This window comes from Siphateles boraxobius, unplaced genomic scaffold (genome assembly GCF_051911475.1).
Source record: "Siphateles boraxobius isolate OS27281-9 unplaced genomic scaffold, OSU_SipBor_1 37, whole genome shotgun sequence".
Lineage (NCBI taxonomy): Eukaryota > Metazoa > Chordata > Actinopteri > Cypriniformes > Leuciscidae > Siphateles > Siphateles boraxobius.
Genome location: NW_027508997.1, coordinates 1,576,170 through 1,588,325, shown reverse-complemented (window position 1 = coordinate 1,588,325; position 12,156 = coordinate 1,576,170).

The following is a 12,156-nucleotide window of genomic DNA, read 5'->3' as shown; positions in this document are numbered from 1 at the left end:
CAACCTTGGTGTCCGTATTTGGTCTTTCCAGTTAGGCGCTGGAAAGATGTTCTAATATTAATTCCTAAAGCTCCGTTCACACCGCCAGTGACTTTGTCGCTATATGTCGCTAGTCTCTGCACTGCGAGTCGCTTGTGGGCGTTCATAGTGGTGTCGCTCTAATGTTATTGGTCTGCACGTCTGGCCATATCTAAACAAAATACAAGTGATATATAAAACTATATAATTTTAATTTGACTAGGAATTAAAGTAAAGTAACAGTATGCTGTTGGGAGAGTGTTTTTATACTACCACAGCAGTGTTCATTGGATTAAATAATTTATTAGATTAACGATCGATCAATCAACAAAATAAACTCACTCATACTATAATAAATTAATAAAATCTTATTAGAATTTGACAAATAATCAATTTTCTTGTCCCTAATAGTCAACATAATGCAGGGGAAACTGTAAAATGAACTGCAGCAGTGCTAAACTTGCATCATAAAATTACAACACTCGAACTATAAAGGTATGAATTAAATTCCCTGAGACTGTCGACAGTTGCATCATTTTATTATATCCATGTATGTAGTTACAGTCAAATAATCATATAAAACAGTGAAATCGCACTCGAACTCTTCTTGAATGCACTAGAGACGGTGACGTGAGCTCCACTGAAAGTCTTCTTTCCTATTAGTTGTCGCTCGCGAAAATCGCTTCTCATTTGCATAAATTTGAAATTTCTGAACTTTTCTCGTGTGTCTAGCGTCGCTTGACACGCCCACATTCTTTTGCCAACGGTCACTGTCGCTCGTGTCGCTGGAAGTCGCCAGCACTCCATTGAAATGAATGGGATCGTGTCGCTTTGTCGCTGCGGGTCGCTGGCGGTGTGAATGGGGCTTTAAGCTCTTGCCTGATCATAACCCTTTTTTCCCCCCAGTGATATTCCTCTGATCTTTTTTCTTTTGTAATGTCTCTCAGCCATCTCTCTTTCTACAGTCTTTCTTCAAATCTCCCTCTTGCTCACTCTCTCTGAGTGGACACGCCCCCTACTGCTGATTGGCTACAAGTGTGTTGTGGTGCTCATCTGATCCACTTTAAACAACATTTCTCAGAAATCATTTAATGCACCTTTAAGCTCGGGATGCACATGTATTATCAGTCCTGCAGGAAACAATATTCATGTCATATTTACAAGGTACCTGGTGATATGCACACCTCTAAGGGAGAACTTGTCAGGCTCTTTGAATTGCCAAAGTTTTCAGGTTGTTTGATAGATATTTAGAGGTTCTGTTTTAGTTAACTCTATTACTGTACTACAAACTAGATATTTATAAGCAGAATTGTACATTTTGCTTCATGAAATACATAGGTCAGGCATGAAGCGCTGGTTGGTTCTTCCAACGCTGTGGCACCAGCCAATCAGAGGTACCCCCCTGTAAACCACAGAAAACTTTCTGCATGTTTACATTTTTAATAAAACATTGTTGTTTTTTTTTGGCCATTACTTTTTCACTCATTACTGACATCACATAACAGTGTTTATCTTCGATTCGGGCTGTTTTGTGTGACGTCTTGTGAAGAGTTTGATCAGCTGTGTGACTCTGTTCAACATTCTGTCTTCCTTAAAGATCCTTTAGACTTTCAAACACAGAAACGAAATGAAACGAGCCATTCAAATTGACGAATGGAAAGCCAACCGCATACATACAAAAATAAATAAATAAGCAAAAAACAAAGTCAAATGCATGAGGACGCCATGGCTATGGTCTAAAAGAAAAAAAGAGAGGCTGTCAGAGGATAAGACGAGTGTTGTTTGGATGCGCCTCAGGTTTTACTACACAGGTTCTTTTAACAGACAGAAGACAAAGCCAATGTTGGATTATATGAATAAGAACGCTGCGTCCGAAATCGCATAGTTTCTGAGTAGGTACTACATTTGAATTTAAATTTACATTTGAACTTCACAACGATTAAAAAAGTATGTTCTATATAGTATGAATGCGTGTAGCATGAATGAAATTCGGACATACCACATCCTCCATTTTGTTACTGTCATGTGACCTAAGCGTCAGTTGCGTCGCTTCACTGACATTCATAAATCCTCTTCCGTGGCCTCATGGGATAGTAAAGTGTCCATCGAATGCACACTTCAGAATCTCGCCGGAAGTAGTAAGTTAATTGGAGGACTTTTTGCCTACTGTTTTTCAAATACTATGTATTCCAACATACTCTTTTAGCGTACTGTTTTTCACGTACTATATATGGAAGTATTCGATTTCAGTTGCAAAGATTGTTCTTTTTTTGGATGAATTTGATTTTTTCATACTGAAATCGGACTTGTTGCAAATATGACATTTTATGATGTTGATCCCTTCTGAAACTCTAGGACACACATTTAATCACGCAATTGAGATATTATGGAGAATCCATTTTTGATTTGATTTTTCTCTCCTACACGCTATGTTTGCTGTGTTTGTGGTGTTCTCTCGTACAGACAAGTCTCTGATATCACTGTTCACATATTGATAGATATCTCTGTGCTCTCTCGGTCCTCCCAAATCAAAATAAGATCCAACCTATAAGTTTAGCTCTGAGTCTTTCATTTGGAGAGGATTTCCATTACTACCGTGTCCTGTAATCTCACCATGAATTTGTGCACTATACCTGTGGAGTTTAGTGAAGCCCAGGTTAAAGTTTGCTGGTGATTTTGAAGTATAGTCCAAGTGTTACTTGAAAGTTATGTAAATAAAATAAAAATGCAGAGGTCAACAATTAGTGAATTGTTCCATTTTGGACAGTGAATTATTTTTCATGAAGCAGTTTGTTTTTTTCTCAACACGGAACCATCTGTGGCACATGAGCTCTTTATGATTTTATTTCAAATAATTTTACTTTATAATACTTCTTAATTTCTGTTGTAACTACCAACCCGAAAACTCAGTGCTTGAATAGAAATTTAGAGCCTGGATCTTTCGGAAATGTATGACCCTGTGCTTTAGAGAATTCTGGTAATATATTTCAGGACATTTTCTGCATGTTAATGATTTCTAAAGAATGATTTAAAGTAATTAAGAAGCTTTCAGTAAAAAGCTTTAATAATTGAGGTGACTCAAGCAGAATCAATTGTGGAAATCACTTTTCAGAAATAAGAACAAATTAGCCATTATCAGCTTCTTTACAATGTTTGAATAAAAATGGAATATTATCTTCAAAGAAGAGCTTTTACAAGACAGATAATGAAAAAAATAAAAAATAAAAATGAGATAATTTAGGGCTGCCAACCACCTTACCCAATTTTATTTAATAAGGAAATTAAAACCATTATTTACAAAAGGACTGCTGGCTCATTTAAACATTATTACATTATCCAATAATGATACAAGGAGGATGTGAAGTGAATTAATCAGCTCTTAAATTCAGAGCACACTGAAAGGTAGATGTTTATTGACTGTAACATGTTAAAGCTGTATTTTTTGACCAAGCAATTGGCACTTTAGATAATGTACGATAATGTACACACACACACACACACACACACACACACACACACACACACACACACACACACACACACACACACACACACACACACACACACACACACACACACACACACACACACACACACACACACACACACACACACACACACACACACACGTAGACACACACTCATGTAGATTCAGTTTTCCTGTTCACACAGCTCAGAATATTGCAGACTGACACTCCCAAGAGAGAAAACCCCTGCTGTGAGATCTCTCATTGCGTTCTTGTATCACGATGACAGTAAAATGCCTTATTTGTATTTCAAAGAACCGCGCTGCTAATGACATATTTTTAAAGAGAGGAGGCGTATTTTGAAGCGTTTTTGTACAGACGCGGATGGATAATTAATTCTGACAAAGTTTTCACAGAGCACCTTTTCATCCTAGTTCATAAGCATCTAATTGCACTGTAAAAATTACAACATGTCGTAATCTTTAGCAAAGAAAAATAAAGACGGCCCAGCCATCTGTCCCTGTGACCGTAGGGACCACGCTAACGCATTAAAGCTCCGATTCGTATCACTGCCAGTCGGGGATTAAAGCGTTTCCTTGACTATTCTGAACAGGGATGAAAGCAGTATGCGATGGGCCGAGGCTGATTAATACTCTGTTTTCTTGGGGACTTTAAGAGGCTCCGAGAAACACAATCCCTCTTCCTGTGATTAATTAAATTGTGGGGGAAATGTGGGCATAACTAACCCCTTCTCGTTGAGCAAAGTCTTGCTCTTGCTGTTTAATTCAGTGGAATTGAACAGTAAATACTAATATATGCTTAGCAAATTGGCCTGGGAGAGAGGAGATGAGGTCTGGGTTTGATTTAAAGTGATTGTGTCTGAGAGAGACCTTGTGTGTGCTCTTAGGGCTTGCTGTTCATTAGTAAGTTTTCAAAAGGAGGGAGCTAATTGTCGCCTGCCCTGAAACAAAAGCCGCGCGTAGACTCCCACAAACCTAATGAGTTTCTTTTTGTAATGAGACGCTTACTGTGTTTGGAAGCGGATTTTCCACAGTCCACAGATCAATAACGCACCCAACAAAAACTTTATCTCATCTGTTCGTTCAATCTTCTGCTCTGTGGCTTTCAGTCGAGGATCATAAAAACAACTTAAACTCCAAACCCTGGCGATCTCTCCAGCTCAAACTATTACTTGAGCTCAACATGTATTTTGTCAATAGTCACTTTAATTGTCTGCTTCAGACTGGCCATTATAAAGTGAAAAGATTGGTAGGGTGTCGAGGGCAAATGTTTTTGAGCCTTTTTGCAATGGGATAACTAAAATGAACTAATGAGAAAAGTTTGTTTGTTGCTGGTTTATTAGAACATTTAGAGCTGTGAAATAAAACTACATTATGAAACTTTCAGCCCTCTAGTGGTTAAAAAGCAAAACTGCAAGCATTTTGTGGAAGAACATTGTTTTGGTTGTGCTTCGGCTCTGTGTGACTATGCAGATAAAAATAATTATCTTACTGCTCATAAATCATTCACTACTAGGCTTAAGAGATATAACCAGTTTAGATGGAAAGGATCTCAAGCTGACTAGCTGAAGATGTTACTGTAGCTTTACTCAATAATATACACAGTACCTCCTTGATAAATAAATTCCTTCACAGCACCACAAAAACCATAATGAAATGAGCCTTCACTATAGATAATGCTCTAACTCTGCTAGAAAGCGACATATGGCAATTTATCTGTTCAATAAAATACCTTACTCGCCTGTTGAAAAATCCACAAAGCCAAGCCAATTTTGATTGCTGTTATATTACGAGCTCTGCCGCATTCTCTATTTGCAAGCAGAAGCTCCGGTTACCGTGTGTTCGCACCTTCGCTGAAAATTCGCTCTTGCCACCCGGCTAGCGACGCCGTGGGGAGATTCGTGGACGCTCTGATGCTCTGACGTTGATCGAATGCTTGGTCTTTTTTAAAACTTAATCTAAAAGGGCTGCAAAGCAAACAAGCAAGTCGATCGTTATTTTTGCAGAAAATTGATTGATGGAAAGAACTAAACAATTATAGTGACATGTTTGCTAACGAAATAAACCATTTAAAAGCCATTTGTGTGGTGTAGCTTTTGTGTTCATGGTTAAGTGCTATTCTAATTTGCATTCCTGCTGAAAAACAAGTGTTCTAGTGCGAAAATCTTGCCTATAAATAGTGTTGCGCAACTTCTTATCAAATTCAAATCATCAACCTCTCCTCTATTTTGCTTGGGAACTAACGTGGTCGGGACCAAAATTTACAGGACTGCGTTCTCTGGAATCCTCTCAAAAGGAGCACTTCTACATTCCGATTTGTTGCCGCCAAACCGTGTCATAGCACATTACCATAAAGTTGACCTGATTTCAACTCTCCTCGCCGCTCCCACCATCCAAGACGCGCCGCCCTCGCCGGAGCTCGCCGCCGGCTTTCATTGAAAATGAATGACTTCTGGCCACTTTGATGCTCTAGCCGGTGGCGGTGTGAATGCACAGTTACATTTGGTGCAGTTGACCTACACTGTAGCTGGGAGTGAGGTTTAGGGGGGTGAGTGTAACGCACGTAGGCCAGTAAGAGCTGTGCGTGTAAACCTCCTTCCCCTGACCTCAAGAGGCATCTCATGCCAGAGACCCTGTATCCCACTCGAAGCGGGTCGAGTTGGACCGCTGATATCTTCATGCACAGTGAGGCCAAGACTTTGAACAAAGGCCTGGTGTCAAGAAGGGCAGTAAAGTAGCCCCTTCTCTTCAAGAAAAACATCAAGGACAGAGTGAAATTCCACAAGAAGTCCAAGGATTGGACAGCAGAAGACTGGTGCAAAGATGAAGCCCCCTTACAACTGTTTGGGAGATCTAGAAAATCAATTGTCCAGAGAAGAAAAGGTGAATCCTCTCTGAGACTACTCGTTACTCAAGTGTCATATAAAAGTTTCTGATTGTTTGATGATCGACCCATCAGAAGTTTGCATAAAATAGCGAAATATTTTTGGACAAAAGAGTGTCCATCTGGTGTGTGTTGTTGTGAGCACAAGTACTAAGATATACTTGAGAAGTCCAGTTGAGTGGCTAAACCTCTGTGAATTACGCTAAAGTGCGCTTACATGATACGATCATCTTTCATCACATAAATGTCATGCTTTCGGGCTTATTGACAGACAGATGAAGCTGTTCAGACATTTCCCTCCAGAGGGACGGCAGAAACAGAGAGGCAGCCGTTGTTGAATTGAAACCCTCCCTGTGGTGGCGAGAGATGAGAGAGATTGCTGGGTAATGCTGCGTCTGGTCGGAGGATCTCTTTTTGTGCAGTAGCTCTGATATCTCAACAGCGCAGTGCTGTCAATACGACTACAGTTGTCTGGTTCTTTTATACAACAGCGACCCTGAAGATCTATTGTTTAGCACTGTGGGGATTCACAAGATGCATTTTAATACACGCTGACCGTGCTCACCAACAAATGCTCATACACACACATCCAGCGGATGTTATCCAGGACTGTATCTGCAGGATGCTAACTTCTCTAATAGTCAAATTATCAGCCCAGCATTGTTGTCTCCAATGAGTGCTGTTGGACAGATGTAAGCATGTCGTCTCTGAGACTGTAGAGAGAAAATTCCAACATGGGTCACACAGTCTGCGGGTCCTTTCATTATCATGATTAAAGAATAACAGAAAGTCTAAATTGAAGCTTTAGAAAACTTAAAAAAACACGCAAAAGCACTATAAATCCATTATAAAAGTAGTCCAAAAACATTTTTAATAAATCTCATAGACCCCAATTTTTTTTAAAAGTAGTGTATATAATCTTTTCCAATGAGAGTGATCAGTTACATCAGATGTACAACTCAAAATGTTGTCAATGCATTACTGACATTCATTGGTCTGGTTCTTTCTAAACTGACAGTTTTTATATAGAATAGCTTAAGCAAAAGCAAAAATGACTAGATGTTATGTTGTCCTTTCGTCAAAAGTCACATATTGTTCACCAGCATCATCAGAACTGAATCTATTCTGTTCCTTGTGATGGACAGAAAAGGGAAAAATAAGCCATAAGCCAGTAGCCATATCGCCCTGTAGCCCAAGACTGGTTTCCCACTGAAGCTAAGCAGGGTTGAGCCTGGTTAGTACCTGGATTGGAAACCTCCTGGGAAAACTAGGTTGCTGCTGGTAGAGGTGTTAGTGAGGCCAGCAGGGGGCGCTCACCCTGGTCTTTGTGAGTCCTAACACCCCAGTAGTGTAGTGATGGGGACACTACTATCAAAGAGCACCGTCCTTCGGATAAGACGTTAAACCGAGGTCCTGACTCTCTGTGGTCATTAAAAATCCCAGGATGACTTTCGAAAGCGTAGGGGTGTAACCCCGGCATCCTGGCCAAATTTGCCCCTTGTCCTCTGTCCATCATGGCCTCCTAATCATCCCCATATATATATACACTCATTGGCTTCATCACTCTGTCTCCTCTCCACCAGTAAGCTGGATTGTGGTGGACATTCTGGCGCAATATGGCTGCTGTCGTATCATCCAGGTTGCTGCTGCACATTGGTGGTGGTTGAGGAGATTCCCCCTATGTGTAAAGTGCTTTGAGTGCTGAGAAAAGTGCTATATTAATGTAATGAATTAATATTATTATTATTATAACCTTTTTTTATTTTTTATTATTGCACTTGGAAGATCCCATGATGCAATGCTTGGGTGAAAATGGCAGCGGTGGTATATTTCCTGCGGTTTAACAGCTTTCTCCTCTCCCAGACTTCTCTTTCAGAGTGCCGGCCATGGCAGCAGGCCTACATATGCATGCTGGGATCAGATGGAGCTGTTGGTTATGCTTCAGCTGGTGTGTGTGCTCTTAGCTGGAATAATGCATTTGCAGATAGATACTCTATTCTCACTGGTGCTCATGCTGAGGCACATTTGGCGGGATAAAAAGGACAGGGGGAGAAGACAGACATTACTAATGCAGTGTGTTGATGCTTGAATGAAAGGTTTCTGAAAAACATGCTCTATAGGTTGTCTAGGAGATCTTTTTTTCTTTTTCATCTGTGTGTTTTGCATTTTCTTATTTTGTGCTTTAACAATGGTCTGTAAAAAGGCAGGTGTTATTTTGCTGCTTGTGTTAGCTTTAATGAGCTGTTTGATACAGCATTTCTCTCTAAACTGTGGATGCGAGTGTGATATGTAGATGTAGAAGTGCTGTATCTTATCTAATGACAGACTGGACAGGTTTAGAGTTGTTAAAGGTGCCATTTCATGAGGAATTGATTTTTGCTTGATCTGTTGAAATAAAAGTTTGGTTTCATTCAAGTTACACTATTACAATATAATCAGAGTACTTAGTACTTTTTAGTACATTTTTGTTAGTGCCAAGTAGGCACATAGCCTACAGTACTGTATATACACTCTTAAAAATAAAGGGGGTTTATTCAGTCAACAGAAGAACAGTTTTGGGTTCCCCAAAGAACCTTTCAGTGAACTGTTTTTAAAATAACTTTTTCACACCTGAAAGTCCGCACCAAGGTCCGAACCAAAGTTCATGTTTTGATTTATTTTATACATTCTGTAAGTTTTGGTTTGGTTTCACATTGCAATTATGCGAGCGCATTAAAGAACTTTACATGCCATACTTGCGTCCTGTCTTCATCATCTATGTAGGCTGCATCTTGACATTGATTGGTTGTAAACAGACTTGCGTCTGATGTCAGCGTGTTGTCAATTCGGCGGGTAACTTTGACAAGAATGAATGAACAGACGCATATGCCACTATACATGCCACTATACAGTTAGTATTATGGTATTACTACCTGCAGCACCAACTATACCCGAGGCTAGTTCAAATTCGCCAAATGAACGTCCTCATTGTGCCAACATTTTATCGTCGCCGGCAGGAAACTGGAGAAGACTGCAAGCAATCCTGCGAGAACCACCGGAACTTCCTGTGAATGGTCTGAAAGTCCGAACCACACAGAAAAGGCGTTCACACTAGAAACGAACCAAACCTTTGTTCAGTTTGATCTGGACCGAGACTACCTCTTTTCGTCTGACCAAATTTCGGACCAAGATCCGAACCAAAGTTCACGTCTTGATATATTTTATACTTTCAGAAGGTTTTGGTTTGGTTTCACACTGCAATCATGCGAGCACACTAAAGAACTTTACGTGACATACTTGCGTCCTGTCGTCATCATCTATGTGGGCTGCATCTTGACATTGATTGGTTTGTAAATGGACGTGTGTCTGACGTCAGTATCTTGTCAATTCGGCGGGTAACTTTGACAACATGAATGAACAGATGCATATCGTTGCAACTGTATTGTTATTTTTTCGTTGTGCAAACATTTTATCGTCGCCGACAGGAAAGGAGGAGAAGACTGCGAGCAATCATGCGATTAATATTATTATGTCATCAGACCATACTTCAATTAAAAACCTCGTCTCCTCCTCTCCACGGCTCATTTTTCCTGCCACCTTCTGTTTTTTCGGCTATGCGGGAACCGCCGGAACTTCCTGTAAAAGGTCTGAAAGTCCGAACCATACAGAAATGCTTTCACACTAGAAACGAACCAAGCCTTTGTTCAGTTTGATCCGGACCGAGACTACCTCTTTTCGTCGGACCAAATTTTATCTGTTTGGTCCGGACCGTGGTCCGGGGTAGATTTCACACCTGCAATTTTGATTCGGACCAAACTGAAAAGTCCGAAAATCCGGACCAAACAAGGTAGGTGTGAAAGGACCCTTAGTGTGAAGAACTTTTTAATAATCTAAAGAATCTTTTCCACTATAAAGAACCTTTCGTGGAATGTAAAGATTCTATGGATGTTAGGCTAAAGGTTCTTCACGGAACTACAGAGATGCCGATACTTTTTTTATATTTTTTTTAAGAGTCAGGCTCAGGATTTTTCTTAAAGCCACAGCAATATACACACACACACACTCATTCGCTATCTTTGTAGGGACTCTCCATGGCCGTAATGTTTTTTATACTGTACAAACTGAATATTCTATCCCATAACACTAACACTACCCCTAAACCTACTCATCACAGAAACTTTCTGCATTTTGACTTTTTCAAAAAACATCACTTACTATGATTTATAAGCAGTTTTTCTCATGGGGATCATTCATTAATTAACATTGGTCATGAAAATCTAAATTCCAACGGGTTTAGTGCAAAATCTTTTGAGTGAACCTCAAACAAAAGTATTAAAAAATGTATTATGCCCTTTTGCAAAGACTTGATTTTGTTTGTGGGCTCTACTAGAATACATTTTCTTGCTTGAATGTTCAAAAACCCATTGTTTTTCACATAATTCACATTGTTGCAGCACCTCTCTTCCCAGTCTGTCAGTAACGCTCTGTTTAGTTTCTGTCTCTATGAAGCCTCTCTTCCAAAAAGCACAATGCAAGCACAATCATACAGTACGTGTTGATGGCTTCAACATAACAAGTTGCATATGTGAAGTTCTGTCTGTCATGGATGGCTGGAGGGCCAAAATAGACAACTAGGTAACATAGACAAATGCTTTACTTATCAGAACCCATGAGCGCTGATCCGTCTGGCCTATCTATTCTCATTAAACAAGGTCACTGCTTTCAACCTCTCTCTTTGATTTTGACCTTCAGAGCTCTGACCCAACAGCTACCCACCCACCCAATTACACCAACCCCGGCTGCTGCCCACAGCGCATTCATAGACAAACATGCATTTCAATTAGCAGCCTTATCCACTGCACAATCTCAGTTCACTTCAGCTACAGACAACTCTAATAACAAAACATCTGAAATATTCAGAACATATATAATATTCAGGATTCCTACACTCTAAAAAATGCTAAAAAAAGTTATTTATAATGGTCATTCAGCTTTTCCATCACATAAATAAATGACATTTTAAGAGATATTTGACAATATTATTGTTCTCACTATCCGTAATTTGATCAAATAAATCCATCTGAATAAGAGACTTATTCAACAACGTTACAAGAAATCTTATCGACCGCAAACTTCTGAACGTTGTGTGTATGAATGTTGATGGCTCTTGCAAGAGTTTTATGAGAAATGTTTGAGTTCAAAATGAAACTTTTGATTGCAGACTATGGTATCTTGTTTGAGATATTATTGAGATGCCTTCTAAACTCTAGAGAGACATGAGATTATTAGTGTTTTTTTTTCAGGAGAAATATCTGATGAGCAAGACACCCAAGTAAAAGTCTACATTTTATCTCTATTTTAACTTATTGTCAAGGTCTAGGAGATATAACTGAAATGTAATAGATATCTCGCTTTTTTTCTGTTATATTCTCTCACATCATACTGTGTTGAACTATTAGTCAAAAACATAATTCCACACTCCTGTGTGGATCAATTATCTAAAACTGAAGTCATTAAGAGGTTATTAGCAAAGCTGATCCAGGAAAAACCTACGCAGAGATCTTATTGGTTGCATAAATTATTATTGCAAGTGCTGCTGTAACAGAAATCAGCTACTGCTCAGTAATAAGATTAAACTGTCTAGGAGAGATAATATATATATATATATATATTTTTTTTTTGGCTTTGTTGAAAAGTCTGTTAATAGCGTTTACCTTGGGTGTTGGGCTTATTTAATTCCTCTTATTAATTTGCTAAACTAATTAAATTCATATTTATTTTATGTTAT